The following is a 23,294-nucleotide window of genomic DNA, read 5'->3' on the forward strand; positions in this document are numbered from 1 at the left end:
CACCCAGTGAGTGATAAGGGCTGGCTTGAATCTTCTACCCCCAGTAACCAGGAGAGAGCATAAAGCCTAGCTGTCCCTTGCTTGTTGCCAGAGAGCGGTTGATAAACACAGAGGCAAGCTTGTCAGTTACTCTAACCAAATGTCTAATAGATAAGACTGTAAAAACACTTTCTCCATTGAAGTCAAAATATAAAGGGAAAGCCCCACATGAATCTGACCCCCGGGGGACTTTGGAACCTTAAAGACCCAGTTGGTAGCCTATTATAATTGCGATGTAAGTTTAATTCCCTCCAAGGCGGGAAATGATTCCACCTGAGTTCAACCAGCGCATGTACAAGATCAGTACTAGCCAAGATCATCTTTTTCACCTAGAAAATGTCAGGGGCGGGGTGGGTGAGAAGTGGGTTCTGGAGATGGAATAGTGTTCTCCGGGTTGGGTCACGCCCCTGGGGGCGCACTTGCTCCGCCGACGTTGTTTCTTGTGGTTGATGGCTGACCTTGGTGAGTACAAGTGGATAGTAGCTAACAAGAAGCATTAAGAAATAGAACAGTATGGGGCGCCTGGGTGGCTCAATGGGTTAAAGCCTCTGCCTTCAGCTCAGGTCATGATCCCAGGGCCCTGGGATCGAGTTCTGCATTGGGCTCTCTGCTCAGCAGGGAGCCTGCTTCCCTTCCTCTCTCTCTGCCTGCCTCTCTGCCCACTTGTGATCTCTGTCTGTTAAATAAATAAAATCTTAAAAAAAAAAAAGAAATAGAACAGTATCTTTTTTTAAAAAAAAAAAAAAGGTGGGGGGAGATTGCCCAGTGGTATTTTTGTTTTTTATATTTATAATCTCCATGTTTCACTTAATTTAGGGGGATTCTATGATCGGAAAGGGTTCCAGAAAGTGAAGGAGCATGGAGAAATGAAGTTAGAAGCTGAAAGCAATCCCGCCATGAGAGAAAAAACTTTATTTATTGCATTCCATTTCTGCTGGTCTCTGGGCATGCTGAAGGACACAGCCATCAGAACGGCCACCGAGGAGAGTTTCTTTTTCTTTTCTTCCTCCCCTCCCCCACAATCACCATAAAATTGGCTTCCACACTGCAGACCCAAAAAGCAGGGATGTAGGGTGGTGCTTCTCTCACTTGTCATTTTACTTGTTTTTCAGAAGAATAACGACTAAGAACCTTGTGAAATCTAAATATGGTTACTGATAGAAATTTAGATTATCACCAAAAGCACAATAACAAATTTATATGGTAAGGAAAAGAAAAGATTTGTTCTAGTAAATGGGTAAGACATATATGTTATATAATACATAAAAAATAGAGAGGTTTTTTGGTTGTTTTTTGTTTTTGTTTTTGTTTTGGCTAGGTCTAGTTAGTGTTTAATTATTAGGTTCTTTTGTTTTTAGCGAATTTAAGAACTTTGGACACACTGAAATTAGGTAAGTCCTGGTCAGCATTAATATTGTATGCATTGATGATAAAAGCATTTACCCATTTTGTTCATTAACTACAAACACTTGGAAAAACATTATTTTAAGGCATCTGTAGAACAAACTGACATATTTCTTCATTCACAGAAGTCCCATCAAATTCATGAGTGAGCAAGGTGGCATTGTCGTTATTCAGGAGTACCTCTCCCCGTTCGTTTATTTTATTCACCAGCACATGCTGGTAAATGCCTAAAACAAAAGCCCTCATGTGTAGCATCTGCCGATTTCCGTGGCATAAATACCTCCACCGTGGCCGATTTCCAGGCCACTCAACAGTGAGTTGCAAAGAGAGAAGGTTGAATCTTCTATCACCTGTAACCAGGAGAGAAAGGAATTTTCAGGGTTGTTCAACTACTTAGAATGTTCACATTACAAAGGATGAGAAGGGGCGGCTGGCGCTGAAGCGGATGAGACAGGCAAAAGTCAGAGCATGAAGCGCTTTAAACGTCTATTCAAGACATTCTATGACCATGAGATTGACAGATACTCAGGTAAGAGATGACAGAGATGACAGCGGCTTTCCCGTTTTGGTAACTATGGTTTTTAATCTACAGTTGTTGTTTTTTTTTTTAATATTTATTTGACAGAGAGAAATCACAACTAGGCAGAGAGGCAGGCAGAGAGAGAGGAAAGGAAGCAGGCTCCCTGCGGAGCAGAGAACCCGATGTGGGGCTCGATCCCAGGACCCTGAGATCATGACCTGAGCCGAAGGCAGAGGCTTTAACCCACTGAGCCACACAGGCGCCCCGGTAACTATGGTTTTTAAAGGAATCCGGAGAAGAGATAATAGTGTCCCTAACCATGGTCATATCCATGGGATTTTGTAGATCTAGACTGAACAAATGACTGAGACCTAACCATTGTAATGTCTGTGGGAGTTAGTACATATCCAGGCAGGAAATGAGGTGGTAAATGTAGAGTCTTGGAAGTTCTAGAGGTAAGAAATGATCCATTTAACCAGGGGAGTGACCATGGTATTTTGTAGATACCCAGTTCAGAGATGGCAGCCTTAACTACAGCACCGAAATTGGGATTTCTCAAGTAGGCAGGTAGAAGCTGATGGTATCCCTTATTACATTAGCGAACATGACATTTTGTGGTATTCCAGGTATGATGGGAATTATTTTTTTTTAAGATTTGATTTATTTGTTTATCTGACAGAGAGGGAGATCACAAGTAGGCAGAGAGGCAGGCAGAGAGATAGGGGGAAGCAGGCTTCCTGCTGAGCAGAGAGCCCGTTGCGGGGCTCGATCTCAGGACCCCGAGATCATGACCTGAGCTGAAGGCAGAGGCTTAACCCACTGAGCCACCCAAGCGCCCCTATGATGGGAATTCTAACCACAGAAGAAACCACGGAATTCTTCAGAGGTCTAGTAAAGTGATGATGGGGCTTTGCAGAGCATGCAGTCAAGAGTTGACGGCACTCCTAACCACAATAGTGAACAAGAAATTTTTGAAGTATCCAGGTAAGAGATGTTGATGTCCCTGGAAATATGGTGACGATAACATTTGAAGGTATCCAGGTAAGAAATGACGTGTAACTAATAATGGGAGTACCAAGCTATTTTATAGTTTTTCTGGTTGGAGATGAAGTGTCCCTAATGATGGCATTTATCTGGATAATTTGTCAATCTCCATGAAAGCTATGCTTTTCTAAACTTCGCAGAGACCATAGGCTTCTGTAGATAACCAACTAAGATGATATGTCGTAGATCACTGTGGTGACCAAGGTATTTTACAAGTAAACCTGAAGTAAATACAGGGCTTGGAAAGTATTGTAGGGGAGAAAAAATAATTTTCCCTTTGCCCTTCTAGGTTCTTGTTTGAAACCCTCCAGTAACAAAAGACCCATTAACAAGAAGAAAACAACTGTAGATATTTATGCACATATGGACATATGGGAACCGCACAAAGAAATGAAACTCAAAAGGCAGCCAGGCAGTTGAGACATATTCTCTCCTGAGCCAAGGCAAGGGCCAGGGACCTGGGGCTTCCAAGGGGAGAAGGGCAATTCACAGGAAGGTGTGAAGAGGAAATGTATCCAGTTTGCTTAGCCATGCAGATGACTTACTCACCTGACAGACTTCTCCGGTAATGGCTCTCTTCTTGGGATAGGCCCCTTTCTGATACATATTTCGCTTACAAAAGCATAACTTCCACTGAGCTTCCAGAGCTTTTCCGGTGTCTCCAGTTGCTCAAAATAATCAGTTCAAAATAATTCTCAGGCCAAAGAGGCATATTCTGCTACCTTTCAGTATCCATTAAATAATGATGGTGACCTAAACCATGGTAACGACCGTGGGATTTTCAGGTGTCCTGGTAGGAGACGATGTGTCTCTAATTAGACTTGTCATCATGGTTTGTTTTGTGTTTTTTTGGCAGGTTCCAGTAAAGAAATGAAGGTGAAATTAACCACAGTAGTAACCATGGGATTTGCTAGATAACAGGGCAAAAAATAATGTAGGCTTTAACCAGGTAGACATTGTGGTATTTTGGAATTTTTCAGATAAGTTATCATCGTTTCACTCCACTACAAACCATGGCATTTTGCAGGTTTCAATCCATAAATGATGGCGAACTAATAAGGGGAGTAAATGTGGGACTTTGCTAATATCCAGGTAGGAGATGAGGTGGGCCTTAAACACGGTAGGGACCATATGAATTCCAAATATCTAGAAAAGTCATGATGCTGCCCCAAACTCTATTACCATGTGTTTTTGCAGGTATTCAAGTAAAAAACCAATGTCCCTAACAGAAGTCGTAACCATCAGATTTTACACTTTTTTGGTTTTTTTAATTCAGAGATGATTTGTCTTAACACTTAGTAGTGACAAAGATATTTGCAGACACCCCGACAAGACATCAAAGTCCTCACTACATTAGTAACCATGGGATATTTGCAGGTGTCTAGTGAATCCGTGGTGGTGTCTGAAACTACAGCGTTGACCTTAGGGTTCTTCCAACATTCAGGCAGAGTTAGTGGCTGCCCTAATGCAACAGAGAGATGGAATTAGCAGGGGTCCAGATGGATGAACATGTATCCGTAACCAGGGTTTCCACCATGTGCTTTTTCAGTTCCCATTCAAGACGTGATGATCTCTGTAACTACAGTGTGGACCTTCGAACTAAAGAATTCAGGTAGAGTTCATGGTCCCCCTAAAATAGCAGTGATCATGGAATTTTTTGAGGCCCATGCAGAAGCTGTATGCTTAATTATAGTCACCACCATGCATTTTTACAGGTTCTAATCAAGGGATACTGGTAAAGAACATGGAATCAGGTAAGTGATGATGTGGGCCTTAAACAGAGCACAGACCGTCTGGTCTTCTGAAGTTTCCAGGGAAATTATCATGGTGTTTTTCATCTCACTATTGACAGTGGGATTTTTATAGCTACCCAGTTGAGAGGTGATGGTATCTCAATGACTTCTGCCTTGATATTTTGCAACTATGCAGATAAGGTTGATGGTTCCTCTAATGCTGGTAGTTCCCATGAGATGTGGTGTGGTGTAGGTTGAAAAAGATGTGTCCCTAACCATGGTTGCCACCCTGGGTTTTAAAGGTTCAGATGACCATGAAATTGACAATGACCGCAAATAAGGGATTTTGCTGGTAGGCAGGAAAGAGATGTTGTGAGCATTTACATGTTAGACATCTTCAAAGTTCCCAATATCTAGGTAAGAGATGATGGCTCCTATAATACTATAACCTTATAAACAAGAGTGTGCTTTGTTTTGGTTTCAATAGGTTTTCAGCTCACAACTCCCATTTTTGTGAGCTGCTGGGGCAAACTCAGTTGAGGACTTTGCTAATATGCAGGCAAGAAATGTTATGACATTTTCACATTGGAGACCTTCTAAATTTTGGGTATCTAGGTAATTATTGATGGTGAGCATAACTCTGATAACCTGGTTTTTGGCAGGGATACAGGGAAGAAGTTAATCTGCCCCACTGTATCAGTAAGCATGAAATGCTATATATTCTTGTTCAGAGATGATGTGTTGTTTTGTTAATACTCACAGTGATGTATCATAAGCAGGAATCGTATCGTCCATCACTCTGTTATCGACCATGGGATTTTTGCAGGTGCCTTTCAAGAGAGGAAGGTATCTTTTATTAGGGTTAAGCTTCACAGCTCCACAAATAATCAGGTAGCACTGATGTACAGCAAACATAGATGTGATCAAGGAAATAGGCAAGTGGCCAGTTAGTGTATGACTAGTACTAAAGACAACTTTCACCATGTGCTCTTCCTGTTCCTTTCAAGAGACCACGATGAGCCCAGGAATAGTCGTGGTTAATGTAGGACAGTGCTGGTATCCAGGTAAGTGATGATGTAGGGTTAAACCGGAGTAGAAACCCATTTGATCTTCACTGAAGAAAGCAAGTGAGCATGCTGCCTTGGAATCCCAGCCACGCCGGCGCCTGGGTCAGGGGTCAGGATGGGACGCCATAGTACGCGCTTGCGCATTACTGAACTCCGCCCCCTCTGCCATTTTGAATTTAAATACCGGTGACCCAGCTACACTACGCGCTGTTGCTGTTCCGGATGAAAAGTGTTCAGGGGTTTTGAGACTCGTCCTTCAGCCCTTAAAGCCAAGGTTGAAGTACCCTAGGGAGACATCAGCTACTTAGTACGCGGCACATTCCTGTGCCTTTCCTTTAAGTCTCAACTGCCCTCTCGGCGGTCATCAGTGACGTGCAAGTTCAGAGTAGCCTTGAGCCGCTGAGGTACACTTAGAGGAACTGACTTCAGTCTTGAACTGCTTGAATTTAACTCACCTGGCTAAGGGGTAGCTGCGACCTACTTAGAGAAACTCCCAGGGAGGGTCACCTTCTTGTATGGATACTGTGTGTGCAACACACGCTAAAAGCTTTGGGCACTTGAATGTGTCCCAGTTCGCCCCAGCAGCTCACAAAAATGGGAGTTGTGAAAAGGAAATTTGATTTTCTGTGTTGCTGGCCCAGCATAGGCCCCTAAATAAAGGCGCACACCCTGATCTGGATTAGGTGATGAATGATCTCTCAGCTGGGTTTATAAAGGGGAAAATGTTCTCACCCGGAGGATGCACAGGGGCGGTGACTAATAGGCTCCGACACTTTGTGACCGGAGGGGCCCGAGTTAACAGGATTACTGGGCACTCCAGGGTGTAAATTTCCAGCTCAGAAGGGACTGTTTTTCTCGGGTTTTTAAACGCGGGTTGAGGATAATAGCGCCTGTCTCCTCTCTTGTCAAGGTGTGGTGAGGACCTGACGATCTTGTGAGAGGACCTGTGCCGTGATCACCCGGGAAGTGAAAGCTGCTCTTGGCGCTGAGTGCCCTAGTGCCCTGTACCCACTGTTTCTTCTGTCCCTAGCTAAACAAGATTCAGTAGAAATAACCCAGATGCTTATCAGGTATTTGCCATGAGGTATTTACTTTGTAAAATAGCGCAGGCAATTATAAATCCCCACATGCTGTTTGATGAAGTGTAACGGGGTAGCCACGTGTGATCTCTTTACACAGCCGTGCACTTAGTCCCTCGCCTTTACTTGCACAAAAATTACAAAGCCCAGTGAACAAGACCAATGGACTGACCGACAAATCAGCCCATATGATGAGGAATTAGTACGCTGACGGGAGTGGTCAAATAACGTAAGTCAAATGTTTTAATGTTGCAGTTAGAGTAATCAAGGGTTAAGTTATATTTTTTCAAAATACCCATTCCTTTTAAAGGCAAGGAGCTGTTTTAAAAAACCGCTATTCACTTTGTCCACAGATACAATATCAAAGGTTTCCCAAGGTAATTTTGATGAGAATGCAGCTTTAAACAATAAAAAAATTGTGTTTTAAGTGCACTTCTCAAAGCAAATCCTATAACCAGAAGCCTCGCCCCCCCAAACTTGTAAACCAAACATCTGAGGCAAATGTACACAACAAAATTGGCAGCAATCAAGGGATGGGGGAAAAAGGCCCTTGATGAAGTAACCTACCCATTGTTGTTATTATGTTTGTTTTGCAGGCATTGAGGTAAGAAATAATAGAATCCTTATCACTGTTAGAAATCATGAATTTTTTCTATGTTTTTGAGAAAATGTATGTTTGACACCGTGGGTGTTAATTGTTGTTTAATTACCATATCTAGGTAATTATTATGGTGTTCCTCACCACATCTGATCATCTGATCTTCACAAATCTGGGTCAATGATGGTGTCTCTAACACTTGTGTTTCCATGTTTTATTTTGGTTTTTTCCAGGTATCAGGTAAGAACTTTTCTAGTAGACTGGTAAGAGATGACATGACCTTCTTATTTTCAGATACCTAGGTAAGTAATAACGGCATCAAGAACTCTTATACGGACTTTTTTTTTGACAAGCATATAGGGAAGAAACCAACCTGTCCCTCATAGTAAGTGTGAGATTTTGCTGTATTCATTTTCAGAGAGGCATATCAGAGTGTTGAGGGATTGTTGTATCCATGGACTTGTGATGTGTTCCCCACCATAGTAGTAATAATGGGATTTTTGCAAGTGTCCAGAGGACAAAGACATGACTGCTACCAGAGGTATAGATGATGGAATACAGAACAAGTCACCAGGTAGAATTGATGGATCCTGCAATTAAGGAAGTCACCAGCTTTATTTATTTACATGTATCCCAGAGGCAAAAGATGTGTAGGCAGAAATATCTGTAACAATGTATTTTTCAGGTTTCAATCAAGATGGCATGGTGAACTTCACCAAGGTTGTTTACAGAGATCTTGCTGGTGTCTGGTGACCATACATGCCTTAAGCACACTACAGACCAGACCTTTGGTTATCTAGGTAAGCAAGGATAGAGTCCCTAAAGTTTGCTTTGATGTTTTTTTCACATGCATTCAGGTAGGAAATCTAATGTCCCAACCAATGCTGGAAAGCATTACTCTTCGTTGTTTAAAAATTTCAATATCATATGTGTTTAACCTTAGGTACCCCAAGGATATCACATAAATCCAAGTAAGATATTCGCTGTTTCCCACCACAGTAATGACCGGGAGATTTTTAGAGGTTTTCAGTCAAGAGATGATGGTGCCTTTATAAGAATGTCGTTGACCTTGGAGATAGGCCAAGAACCAAGTAGTGCTGATAGTTCCCTAATGATGGAAGTGACCAAGAATATTTATTTGTCATGATCCTGTAGAACAAGTTGCATCCTTAAACACACTTGCCACATGTTTTTGGTTTTGTTTGTTTGTTTGTTTCTTAGGTTCCAGGGTAGAGATCATGGGGCATGTGAAAGCATTCATTAATGGAGCTTTCCAGGTATCCAGGTAAGTGATAATATATGTTGTGCAATATATATGTTAATTAATATATTGTGCAACTAATAATCAGAAATTAGGAAATTAGGATGGCAGTCCTAACACTTGTGTCCCATGTTTTTTGGTTTTTGTTTCTTTGCAGGTTTCCCATTAAGGTCTTGTCTAGTGTACAGGTATGGGATGGTACAATATTTACTCATTAAAGACATCCCCCCCTTTTTTAAAAAGATATATTTACTTATTTTCGAGGGGAGGGGTGGGGGAAAGGGAATCTTTTTTTTTTTAATTTTTTTTATTTGACAGAGATCACAAGTAGGCGGAGAGGCAGGCAGAGAGAGAGAGGAAGAAGCAGCCTCCCTGCTGAGCAAAGAGCCTGATGTGGGGCTCGATCCCAGGACCCTGAGATCATGCCCTGAGCCAAAAGCAGAGGCTTTGACTCGCTGAGCCACCCAGGCGCCCCGTGGGAAAGGGAATCTTAAGCAGATCCCCCGCTGAGCACAGAGCCCAACATGGGACTTGATCTCGAGACCCTGAGATCATGAGCTGAGCTGAAACCAAATCAGCTGCTTAACCAACTGAACGATCCAAGTGCCCATCATTGAAGACATTTTTATTTCCAGAATCTAAATTAATGATGTTGTCTAGACTCTTACGTTAAAATCGTTATGGGCATGTATGCAGTTAAAAATGGATTTGTCCTGGCACCTGGGTGGCTCAGTCGGTTAAGCATCTGCCTTCAGCTTGGGTTGTGGTCCCCGGGTCCTGGGATGGAGCCCCGAGTCAGGCCCCCTGCTCAGCAGGGGAGTTTCCTTCTCTCTGCCCCTCTGCCCCTCCTCCTGCTCGTGCTCTCTCTCTCTCTCACTCTTCCTCTCAAATAAAATCTTAAAAAAAAAAAGAATTTGTCCCTAACAGTACTAGTAAGCATGAAATCTTACTAAATTCTTAATGTTTAAGGGTAACGTGTATTTGACTTGCCTAGTGATAGATAAGCAAGTATCCAATTAATTTATCATATTCTTCAACATTTTGTTATTATCCATGGGATTTCTGCATGTTTGCCTCCATGAGAGGAAGTTGTCTTTTACTAGGATTTGACCTAGAAATTCTGCAGAATCCAGGGCCATTGATGGGTCCCTAAACAAGGGACCAAGTGTCAAGAGATTGCAGGTATACAGACAATTATGGTGTTCCTCACCACAGCAGGAACCATGGGATCTTTACAAGTGTGCAATTAGGAAATAATGGTCTTACCTAAAAATGTTGACCTTGGAATACTGCTAGGATCCAGGCAGAGTTAATATGTCCCATAATGATGGAAATAAACAAGGTTATTTACAGGTATCCTTTTACACCTACTTCATAATATGCCTTCCAGCTTCCTGTCAAGACGTCACAGTGACCCTAACAAGGATCATTAGTGGGAACACTGCTGATGTCCAGGGAAGTGAGGAATATGGGCCTAAACCACAGCATAGGCCAGCTGACCTTCAGAAGGGTAGGTAAGTTGGGATGGCTGGGTGGCTCAGTCGGTTAAGCCTCTGCCTTCAGCTCAGGTCATGATCCCAAGGTCCTGGAACTGAGTACCACATCGGGTTCTTTGCTCACCAGAGAGCCTACTTCTCCCTTTGCCTGCTGCTCCCCCTGCTTGTTCTGTTGTGAGCTTGCTCTCTCTCTCTGATCGATAAATAAATAAATAAATAAAATCTTAAAAGAAATGTAGGTAAGTGACGATTCATTAATATTTATGGTATTTTGATTGCAAGCAGTTCCGGTATGAAAATGTAGAGTCCTTATATTCTAGAAACTATGAGTTTTCACTTTTTAAAAAAAAAAGATTTTTGTCTCTCTCAAAATGAATAAATAGAGAGAGAGAGAGAACACAAGCAGCAGGCGAGGCAGTGGGAGAGGAAGAAGCAGACTCCCTGCTGAGCTGGAAGCCCAACACAGGGCTCCATCCCAGGACCTGGAGATTATGACCTGAGCCAAAAGCAGATGCTTAACCATCTGAGCCACCCCGTGCCCCAAGTTTTCACTTTTGATATTTGAGAGAAAATGTATATTTAACCCTGAGAGTGAGGTAATAATCATAGTGTTCCGCAACACAGGTAACCGTGGGAATTCTGCAGGTATAAAGTCACCAGATGATGGTCCTAATCTGACAATGGTTATTAATCTGGGAGGACTATAAGTGTCTAGAGATAGTTGATAGGCCCCATCATGGCAGAAGTGGTCAAGGTTTTTTGCAGGTATCCTGGTAGAAGTAGTTGTGTCGTTAAACATATTAACAGAACATTGCTCTTAACCAGGTGAGTGATGATGTGGGTCTGAGCGTGATACAGACCACCTGACCTTCGAATATCGCGGTAAGCGGGGATCATGTTCATAACCCTTGTGTTACCATGTTTTTTGCAAGTATCTCTTTAAGGTCTTTGCTAGTGTACAACTATTGTGTGACATTAACTCAGGAGAGACCTTTTTTTCAGGCATCTAGACAATTAGTGATGTTGTAGAAACATTTATATTAAGTTCTCTTTCAGCATGTACACTATTAAGAAATTTGTTCATAACAATACTAGCAAGCATGAGATTTTACAGTATTCTCTTTGGAACTAATGTGTACTTAACATTTGTAAGGAGATAGGCAGGCCTTCCAAAATTTATCATATTCTCCATCAAACCTTAATAACCAGGGACTTTTGCAGGTATCTCTCCACAAGTGGAGGATTTTTTTTTCTAAAGTTTAACCTTGGACTTCTGCAGGTATCCAGGTAACCTTGATGGGTCCCAAAATCATACAAATGACCAAGGGAATTTGTAGGCATAGAGGTAGAATGATTCATGCACCAAACACGGTTTTCACAATGTGTTTTTCAGATTCATGTCAAGAACCCCTGGTGAACTTATCAGTGATCAGTTCACAGGGGATATTGCTGTTATCAAGGCGAGTGATGATGTGGGCCTAAACCACAGCATAGATGATCTGCTTTTCGCACGTGTATGTAAGAAGTGATGTAGGTACCTCTAATACTTCTTGTTAACATAATTCTTACAAGTATTCAATTAATAAAGGATAGGTTCCAAACCAATACTTGTAATTACAGGTTTTTACATTTTATATTTCAGAGAAAATTATATTCAACTCTGTGAGCATTGAGGGATTTTGTGGATCCAGGTAAATGTCATGGGGTCTGCCTCCAATTAGTAAATATGGGATTTTTACAATTTTTATGTTATGAAATGATGGTGTTATCGGACAGTGGTATTGACCCTGAATTAATTTGAGTATCCAGGTAGACTTGATGCTCTCTGAAGACCATCCGTCGTTATTTGCAGATGTTCTGGTTAAAAAAGAAAACTTGTATCCCTTAATAAATACTTTATAAAGTGTTTTTCAGGTTCTTATCAAGACACCATGATGAAGTCTTAAGTCAGTAACAGTAGGACATCTCTGGTATGCGGGTAAGTGATGATATACACATCACAGACCATCTGATCTTTGTATATCTGGCTGAACGATGTTGGATTGCCCAGACCTGCTTTATCATGTGAGCTCTTAGCAGGGATTCAGGTTAAGTGAGCAATGATAATATTTTGCCAATGCTAAAAACCATGTTATCCTGCTGTCATATTGTATAGAAAATGTATGTGTAATCATGTGAGTAATGAGTAATTTGCATTTTTCCAGGTCACTTCCCTGAAATTCTGCCTCACAACCATGGTATTTTATAGATAAGTAATCAGGAGATGATGGTGTCTCAGTATAGCTAGACCTTGAATATTGCAAAAATCCAGTTAGGCTGATGAATCCTGGCATGATGGGAATGAAGGTGGTTATTTACAGATGTCCGTATGGAAGGTGTGTGTCCTCAGGTAAACATCTGTCACAATGTATTTTCCAGGTTCCAGTCAAGAATTCATAGTGAACCTGATCCTCGTCATTAACAGAGACTTTGCATGTATCTCAGTAAGTACTGATATGGGCCTTTAGCCCCTTGAAGATCAGGTGATCTTCAGATATTGAGGTCAGTGAGGATGATGTCCCTAACATTTGTGCTACCCTTTCTTTTTTGGGGGGGCAGATATTCAGATAAGAAATGATATTGTACCAGCTGATGCTAGTAAGCGTTAGCCTTTAGTATTTTAGAGTTTAGATGTAATATATGTTTATATATAGAAGGGACTGAGGGATAAAGAGGTATTCAGGTTATCCTACTAGACAATGCCCAACACTACTGACCAGGAGATTTCTACAAGCACTTGGTAAAAAAATGATAGCATTTTTAGCAGTGTCAGCTTTGAAATTCTGCCAAGATCGAGGCAGTGTTGAGACTTCCCTGATAATGAAGGTAGCCAAGATTATTTGTAGGAGTCATGGTAGAACAAGTTGTATTCTTTTTCTTGGCGGGAGGCAGCGTGAAGCCCAACACGGGGCTCAAACTCACCACCCTGAGATCAAGTCGTAAGCTGGGATCAAGAGTTAATGTTTAACTGGCTGACCCACCCAGGCACCCCAAACAAGTGTGTGTGTGTGTGTGTGTGTGTGTGTTTAAGATATATTTATCTTGAGAGAGAGAGAGAGAGAAGGGGTGGAAGGGCAAAGGGAGAGAGAGAATCTCCAGAAGATTCCGCACCGAGTGTGGAGCCTGATGTGGGGCCTGATCCCACAACCCTGAGATCATGACCTGAGCGAAATCAAGAGTCAGACACCCAACCGACTGAGCCACCCAGGCACCCCACTAGTTGTGTTCTTAAACATAACCACTGCATGCATTTTTCAGGTTCGAGTCAAAAAATCACAGTGAATCTAGCAACGGTCATTATTCAACAGCGCTAGTAACCAGGTAAGTGATAAAGTGGTTCTTACTACAGTGCAGACTGTCCGATCTTCAGTGTCTAGATAAGGAATGTGTCCCCAACACATGTGTTGTGTTTTCTGCAGGTATCCTGTTATGGTCTTTGCTAATAGAGGTAGGATGTGATGGGACATACACTCATTAGAGAGTTTTGGTTATTTTCAGACATCTAGGTAATTAACATTTCCAAGACTCTTCTAAAACCTTGTTTGGGGGCATCTTTACAGTTAGGAATTTGATTTGTCCTGAACAATACTAGCAAGCGTGAGTCTTAACTATCTTCTTATTTAGAGATAATGTGTTTTTTATACTCATAGTGGTGACAGGCAAGTAACCACGGAATTTTTGCAGGTATCGCTTCAAGAAAGGAAGGTATCTCATATGAGGGTTTAACCTCAGAGTTCTTCAGTAATTCAGGTGACCTTGATGAGTTATAAAATGATACAACGGGCCAAGGGAATTCTTTGGGTGTCTAGGTAGAATTAGATGTGTACTGAACACTTTCCACAGCTTGTTTTTCAGGTTCCTATTAATACTATGACTGAGTAGTGAAGGAGACACATAGCACATAGTGAGGTAAGAGATGTGGGACAAAACCACAAACAGACCATCTGATCTTCACACGCTTAGGTAAGTGGGGTCCTTAACACTTCTCATTACCATAATTTTGTTGCAGGTATTCAGGTAAGAAATGATAGAGTCCTTACCAGTTCTAATAACCATGAGTTTATACTTTGCACATTTTAGAGAAAATAAGTGTTTAATCTTGTACATATTGAGGAGTTGATCTCATCTGGACCCACAGAGTTTTCCAGGTATCCAGTCAAGTCATGTTAGTCTCTGCTGACAATGCTGTTGACCTTGAATTGGTGCGAATATGCTGGTGGAGCTGATGTGTTCCATAATAATGGACATGAAGAAGGATGGGTGCAGGTGTCTTGGTAGAACAAATTGTATCTTAAACTCATTTGTATGTGTTTTTTCACGTTTCTGTTAAGAAAACAAGGTGAGCTTCAAATGGTTTTTAACACAGCCTTACTGGCAACCAGGTGTTAAAGTGAATCCTACCACAATAAAGACCATCTGAACTTGAGTATCTAGGTAAGTGAGGATGATGTCCTTAACATTTGTGTTAATGTGTATTTTTTTTAATTTTTATGGGTATCAGGTTAAGATTTTTACTAGTATGTAGGTATGAGATGATGTGATATTGACTAATTAAAGACCTTTTGTTTCTTTAGATTTATTTGTTTTAGAAAGAGATTATGAATGGGGGGGGAGGGGTAGAGGGAAAGGGAGAATCTCAAACACAGAGCCTAAGGGGTTCAGAGCCAGACTCGGGGCTCAGTCCCATGACCCCAAGATCATGACCTGAGCCGAAATCAACTGACGCTTAACCAACTGAGCCACCCAGGTGACCCAGACCTTCCATCCTTCCTTTCTTTCTTTCTTTCTTAGAAGATTTTTTTTTTAATATTTATTTGAGAGAGAGAGGACGTGTGCATAAGCAGGGGGGAGGGGCAGAGGGAAGGGGAGAAACAGACTCCCTGCTGAGCAGGGAGCCTGACATGGAACTTGATCCCAGGACCCCAGGATCATGACCCAAGCCAAAGGCAGCTGCTTAAAACTGAGCTACCCAGGTGCCCCCTTTTTTAAAGATTTTATTTTTAAGTAATCTCTGCAACCAACATGGGGCTCGAACTTACAACCCCGATATCGAGAGTCATGCTCCACCAGCTGAGTCAGCTAAGCGCCCCTAAAGACTTTTCCATATTCAGATATCTACAAATTTATCATTTCAAGTCTCTTGAATTTACTTTGCTTTTGGTATGTATTTCTTTAAGAGTTTAATTTGTCCCTTATAATATTGATAGGAATAAGTTTTTTTTTTTGGTATTCTTGTTTAGAGGTAATGTGTACTTAACATAGTGGTGATAGACGATTTTGCAGATATCCAGGTAATTAATCATGTTGTCCTTCACTACTTCATTGACTATGAAATTATCACAGGTATACCGTGAAAAGAGGAAGGTGTCTCTTCAAGGATTGACCTTAGAGATCTTTAAGTATCTAGGTAGTGCTGATGGTTCCTGAAATGATACAGTGACCAAGGGAATTTACAGGTATAGAGGTAGAATAAGATAGGCACCAAAAGTATTTTCTATAGTGTTTTTTTTTTTTTAGACTCCTATCAATACATCACAGTGAGCCCATCAATGGCAGTTACCATGGGTGACATTGCTGATGTCACAGTAAGTGATGATGTGGGCCCAAGTCACAGTACAGACCATCTGATCTTCAGAGAGCTTGGTAAGTCATGATGGTATCCCTAACACTTGCTATTACCATGACTTCTTTGCCGGTATTCAGGTAAGAAGTGATAGATTCCTAACTAATTCTTGAAACCATGAGTTTTTAGCTTTTAGAGAAAACTCTTGTTTAACTCTGAGGGATGAGGGATTACACATATCAGGTTTGGGTCATTATATCTCAACCACAGTACTTATCATGGAAATTTTGTAGGTGTCCTGTAAAAACTGTATTACCTGACAATGGTCTTGACCTTGGAGAGCTACAGATATTCAGGCAGGGTTGATGCTTTCGTAATGATGGAAATGACCAAGCTTATTCATAAGTGTTGTGTTAGAGTGAGCTGTGTCCTTTTTACATATATATCATAATGTGTTTTTTAGGTTCCTGTCAAGAGATGATGATGAACCTAACACTAGTCACTCTCTGTGGACATTTCTGTTGCCCAAGTAAGTGATGATGTTCACCTTCACCATTTCAAATCATCTGATCTTCACGTACCTAGGTAGGTGTTATTGATCGACTAAACTTGTTTGCCATGTTGCTTTTCAGATGATCAGGTAAGAAACGATAGCAATTTTACCAGTTGTAATAACCATGCTATTGTGTTTCTATTTCAGAGAAAATGTATGTTTAGTCATGTGAGTATTGGGCGACTTATGTCATGAATACCCATAATCACGGAGTGGAGTGAAACGGTCGTAATGTTGGTGTTTTCACAGGTGCGCAGGGAAGAGATGATGGCGTATCTGTTTGGCATGGACCTTGAAGTGCTGCAACAATCCAGAAAGATCTGATGGGTCCTTCAGTAATGGCAATGAACACTGCAAATAGTATTTCTAGTCGCAAAGGAGGGTCTCTAGACACATTTTTCACAGTGTTGTTTAAATTATGATCGAGAGATCATGGTAAATTTTAAAGTGATCATTGCTGGGACTTTGCTTATATTCCGGTAAGTGATGATACGGGCCTTCTGCTCCCTACAAATTGATTTTCAGATATTTAGGTAAGTGTAGGTGGTGTTCCTAACTGTTCTGTCACAATGTTTCCATTGCAGGTTTCAGTTAAGAAATGATACTGTCCCAACCAATGCTAGTAAGTATATGCCCTTTTTATTTTTTTAAATTTAGATACAGTGTGTATTTAATGTTAGTAGTGATAAAGGGCTGTGCAGGTCTAGGTAACTTGTACCGCTGTCCCACATCAAGCACGGACCATGAGATTTCTACAGGTTAGTGCGTCTGACAATGCTGTTGACCTTAAAGTTCTGCCAGAATCCATGTCCTGTTCTGCTTCCCCTAATGATGGAAGTGACCAAGATTACTTGCAAATGTACTGTTTCTTTCTGTGGCTAGACAAGTTGTATCCTGCAACAACACATTTGCCGAGCATGTTTCTCAAGGTTCTGTGCAGTCATGACGTCACAGTGAAGCAGACAGTGGTTGTCAGGGGGAGCTTGCTGGTAACCAGACAGGTGATGAAGTGGGTCTTATCTCAGTATGGAAATCTGAGCTTCAGCTCTCCAGGTGGGTGAGGATGGTGTCCCTAACACGGTGTACCATACTTTTTTGGTAAGTTTCCTGTTAAGCTCTTCGCTAGTTTACAGATACAAGATGATGTGACATTAACTCATTAGGTACATTCACTTTTCATCTTAGAAAAAGTTTGGCCCTCTGAGTGTCGAAGGATAGCACATATCCAGCTGTTTATCACGCTGTTTTCCCTCAAAGTACTACCCATGGGTTTTCTGTTGGTGTCCAGTGAAGTAAGGCTGATTTTATCTGACATCAGTGTTGATCTTTGAGTACTGAAAATACCCAGGTAGAGCTGGTATGTCCCATTATGATGGAGTGACCCCCTTATTTGCAGATACCTTGCTAGAAAAAAAGTTGTTTCCTTTAACATAGGTCTCATCATGTCTGGACAGCAACCTGAAAAAGACATCACTGTGCGCCTAGCATTGATGGTAATGGCAGACATTGCTGGTATGTTTCCGGTTAAGTGAGGCTGTGGCCCTAAATCACAGCACAGGCCATCTGATCTCCAGATAGTTAGGTAAGTGATGATGGTGTCCTTAAGAGTTGTTACCATGATTTCTTTGCAGGTGTTCAGGTAGGAATTGATAGGCCTTGCTAATCATAGAAACCATGAATTCTACTTTCTACATTTTAGGAAAGATTTTTGTTTAACTGTGTGAGTGATGAGGGATTGCCATATCAAGGTAATTAACATTGTGTCCTCAACCGCAGCAATAAACAACAATTTTGGAGGTGTCCCATGGAGAAATATTGTCTTATCTGGTGATGATTTTGGCCTTGGAGAGTACTACAAGTGTTTAGGTAGAGTTGATATGTCTCAGAATGCTAAAGTGACCAAGGTTCTTTACAGGTGTCCTGATAGAACAAGTCGTGTCACTTTACACGTAGATCATGTGTTTTTCAGGTTCCTGTCAAAAGACTTCAGTGAATCTGCTGATGATCAGTAAAGGGGGGATGTTTCTGGTATCCAGATATCTGACGAGGTGTACTTTCACTACATCAGACCCTCTGATCTTCATGAGTCTTTTTCCATTAAATTTTGTTGATTACTTGAATTTGTTTTATCATGTGGGTTTTTTTTTTTTAAGGCATTCAGGCAGAAATGATAGCGTTGTTACCAATTCTAGCAAACCTATTCTCCAAGTTTTTTGTGTTTTAGAGGAAATTTACATAAAACCATGTGAGTATTCAGCAGTCCGTGGGTACTCATGGCATAAACGGTTGCGGATCCCACAAGTTACCGTGGTGTTTTCGTAGGTAAGCAAAACATGGCGGCAATGGCATGGACCATGGCGCACTGGAAGATCCCACGTAGAGTTGATGGATCCTGTAATGTAAGTGCACAAGGTTATTTCCATGACCTGGTAGAGAGGGTACCCTATAGGCCCATTTGTCACTGTATGTTATTCAAGTTCCTGTCAAGAAATCCTGGTGAACCCCATAATGATCAATAATAGGACTTTGCTTTCATCCAGGTAAGTGATGATGTGGGCCTCAAGCCCCCTAGAAACAATCTAACCATCTGATAGGTGGGTGAGTGTGGATGGATTTCCCAACTTCTTTGTGACTATGTTTTTGTTTTTGTTTTTACAGGTATTCAGGTAAGAAATGATACAGTAGGCAAGTAATTATTTGAAGTTTAGATATAATGTGTATTTAACCCTAGTGGTGACTGAGGGATATGCAGGTGTCCAGGTAAGTTATCCTCCTGTTCCACACCACAGTGTTGAGAGTGAAATTTTTTACAGGTACTCGGGAGATGATGCCTTCTCTAACAATGGAGTTGACCTTGAAGTTCTAGTTATGCCAAGAACCAAGTAGTGTTGATAGGTTTTCTAATGATGGAAATAACCAGTGTTAATTATATGTATTCTTTTTTCCCACAGGTGAAAAAACTTTTTCTTTTTTTTTAGGTGTATAAACTATTAACAGACAAGGCCTACAGATTTATTTCTTCTTGGACACCCCCACAGTGTGGCCGTGGCGGCCTGTGGTCTTGGTGCATTGGCCTTGGACGCGAAGTCCCCAGAAGTGGCACAGTCCTCTGGGGGCCTGAATCTTCTTCAGTCACTCCAGGTCTTCACAAAGTTTGTTGTCCAGACCATTGGCCAGGACCTGGTTATATTTTCCATCCTTCATGTCCTTTTGTTTGTTTAAAGCCAGTCTGGGGTCTTACATTGGCATAGATGCTGCATAATGGTGATCGCACATTCCCCCTCATCCTCAGGGAGCTCTCCTGTCCTCTTGGGGAGATTGATGTCTGCTTTCCTCAACACCATGTGAGCATATCTTCACCCCACACCCTTAATTTCAGTGATGGCAAAGGCTCTTTTCTGTCACCCATCGCTATCGATGTTGAATACTCAGAACGTGCCAGAACTTCTCAGGGGTCACTAGAGATGTAGCAGCAGCCCCGGTGTGGGCATGTAGGCCTCCTGTGGAAGATCAAAACAACTTTTGCCTTAAACATATTTGTCAAGTTTGTTTTTTCAGGTTATGGTAGTTAGTCCTGTTATGGGACCCTGCTTGTAACCTGGTATGTGATATTGTGGATGTTACACCATACTTGAGATCACCTGTTCTTCAGATGTCTTAGGTAAGTGAGGATGGTGTCCCGGACACAGAGTTAGCATGTTGTTTCTGTAGGTATCATGCTAACGTTTCTGCTGTTGTACAGGTATGAGACAACAGTGCATTAATTCATTAGACCTTCGTATTTTCAGATACGTATGTAATTAATGATGACTAAGTAGTCTTATATTACCTATATTTTTGGCTTGTATGCAGTAAGATTAATTCGTCCCTAACAATATGAGTAAGCACAATATTTTACTGTATTCCTGTTCAGGGGTTGTGTTTTGTACACACCTACTGATAAAAGGATAGGCAGGTATCCAGATATTCTATCATATTGTCTGTCTTCACAACATTAAACATGGAATTTTTATAGGTATCTCTTTAAGAGGGGAAGGTCTCTCTTAACCAGGGTTTAGTCTTGGACTGCTAAAAGTAACCAGATGGTGGTGATGAGTCTCAATGGGATGCTCTTGACCAATGGAAACTGCAGTAGACCAGACCAAGTAGAACAAAGCATGTACTGAACACATTTTCCACACTGTGTTTTTCAGGTTTACGTGAAGACCTCATGATTAATAGGCTCCCCTATCATATTTAATGAGGCATATAGAGGTATTGAGGTAAGTGATAATGTGGGCCTAAACCACAGCGCACTCTTTCTGATCCTACTCTGTAGGTAAGTGATTGTGTCCCTGACACTTCTTGTTACTATGATTTTGTTGCTGGTATTCGGGTAAGAAATGGTAGAGTCCTTACCAACTCTAGTGGCCATGACTTTACACTTTTTATATTTTAGAGATAACATGTTTAACTCTGTGAGTGCTGGCATTCGATTGTATCTGTGATTGTCAAGGAGTTCCTGCGCCAGCAGTAACCACAGGATTTTTGCAGGAGTCCAGTTAAAACATGGTAGTCTCTTCTGACAAAGGTGTTGACCTGAATTAATGCAAGTATCAAAGTAGAGTTGATGTGCTCCATGATAATGGAAATGAAAAGGATTATTAGCAGGAGTTCTGGTAGAACAAGTTGTGTAAACACATTTTCCTGTGTGTTTCTTCAGGCTCTTGTCAAGAAAACCCAGTGAACCTAACAATATTCATTAATGGAACCTTGCTCTTAACCTGGTAAGTGATGGCGTGGGTTCTACCACTATCCAGACCCTCTGCTCTCCAATAGGAAAGTAGGTGAGTGGCGTCGCTAACATTGGTGTTACCGAGTTTGTTTGCAGGTATCCTGTTACGGTCTCTGTTACTATATGGGTATGAGCTATGACATCTTATTAGAGACTTTCTGATTTCCAGGCATCTATATAAATAATGTTTGAGACTCTTGTATTTATGTTATTTTGGGATGTATTCTGTTAAATTAATGTGCTCCTAATAACACTAGTAAGAATGTGATTTTCTGTATACTTGTTTAGAGATACTATGTATTTAACAGTTGGAGTGACAGAGGGATCCGGATATTCTGTCCTGTAATCTATCATAGCATTATTGACCCTGGAATTTTTGCCGGTATCCATCAAGAGAGAAAGGTATGTCCTCAGCTTTGACCTGAGAGTTCCTTCCACAAGTAACCAAGAGAAATCGCAGGTGTAGCGGAAGAAGGATTTATTCTCCACAATATGGTTTTTAGGCTCATGTCAGAACATTATGATAAGCCCATTAATGGTAGATAACATGGGACATTGCTGGTGTCAAGGTCAGTGATGAAGTGGGCCTAAACCACAGCACAGGCCATCTGACTTTCATTTACAGAGAAGTAAGTAATATTCACTTGCCTAAACTTTTGGTTGCCATGTTTTTCTCACTTGTCGTTCATTTGTTTAGGTATTTAAGTTTAGAGACGATAGTATCCTTGTCAATACCAGTAACCATGTACCTTTCTTTATTTCGGAGAAAATGTGTTTAACCCTGGAAGTTTTGAGTGGTTTATGGGTATCCACATAACGATTACAGACTTCCGTGTCACGGTCGCAACGGTGTGTTACTTGACAGCAGTTAGGAGGTGACGGTATTTTTAACACTGGTGCAGAACTTGGAGTACTGCGGGTATCCAGGCAGAGAGGAGGGTATTTGCAGGTGTCCTGGTGGGAAATATGTGTTTGTAGGCACACTTGTCACAGTGTGGTTTTCAGGTTCCTGTCAAGAGATCATGATGACCTTCATCATGATTTTTATCAGCGACATTGCTCGTGTTGCGGTAAGTGATGATATGCCCCAAGCATCCCCACAGACCTTCTGATCTGGAGATTTCCAGGTAAGTTTGATAGCATCACTAACATTAGTGTACCCGTGGTTTTGTTTTGGGTTTTTTTGAGTAGGTATTCAGTTTAAAAATCGTATCTCAAACAATGCTAGTAAGCCTTAGCTCTTACAGGATTAAAGTTCAGTCAGTGGAGCACATGACTCTTGGTCTCAGGTTGTGAGTTCAAGCCCCGCACTGGGCTTAGAACTTCCTTAAAAAAAAGATTACTTAACACCCTCACTGAGTTTATATACATAATGTGTGTCCAACATCAGTAGTGACTGAGACCGGGTGCAGGTTAGTCATCTAGGTTCCACACCACAGTTATTACCATAAGATTTTTCCAGGTGGCCAGTCAAGAGGTGATGATGTCTCCCATATCCATGTTGACCTTGAAGTTCTGCCATGATCCAGGTGACGTTGATGGATCCCATAGTGAGAGAATGGACCAAAATTACCTATAGATACCCTGCCAGGATGAGTTGTTGCCTTATTCGCTGTCCCTCTTTTTTAGGATCCTGTCGAGCAGTCACTCCAAACAGAATAATGGTTATTAGCAAAATCTTGTCAGGAACCAGTTAAGCGCTAAAGAGAGTTTTACCTACAGGTAAGAGCATCTCATCCTCAGATGATCAAGGCAAGTGAGAATGATGTCTCTCACATTTGTATTACCATCTTTCTGCAGATAAACTATTAAGGTTCTCCTAGTAACCAGGTCTCAGATGCTGTGACCTTAACTCCAGGAGACATTACTTTCAGAAATCTGTGTGATGAATGATATTGTTCAGGCTCTAACAGTAACCTGGTGACAGGCCTGTATACAGTTAAGCAATTAAGTTGTCCCTAACAATTAGTATGCCTGAGAATTTATGACTGTTTCAGAGATGGTTTCGGACTGATCAGGGAACTTTCACATTCCCAGTCCTTTACCGGATTGTCTATCACTGTGTTACCAACCACAGGATTTCTGCAGGCACTCCTTCAGGAGAGGAAGATTGCTCTTACGTGG

General features: G+C 41.4%; 1 pseudogene; it reads right to left on the minus strand.

Annotated features, from left to right (window-relative positions):
- Nucleotides 1-19,408: 19,408 nt before the first annotated feature.
- On the minus strand, nucleotides 19,409-22,719 carry LOC123935272 (annotated as a pseudogene).
- Nucleotides 22,720-23,294: the final 575 nt, after the last annotated feature.

The sequence above is a fragment of the Meles meles genome, chromosome X, assembly GCF_922984935.1.
Source record: "Meles meles chromosome X, mMelMel3.1 paternal haplotype, whole genome shotgun sequence".
In the NCBI taxonomy this organism is placed as follows: domain Eukaryota; kingdom Metazoa; phylum Chordata; class Mammalia; order Carnivora; family Mustelidae; genus Meles; species Meles meles.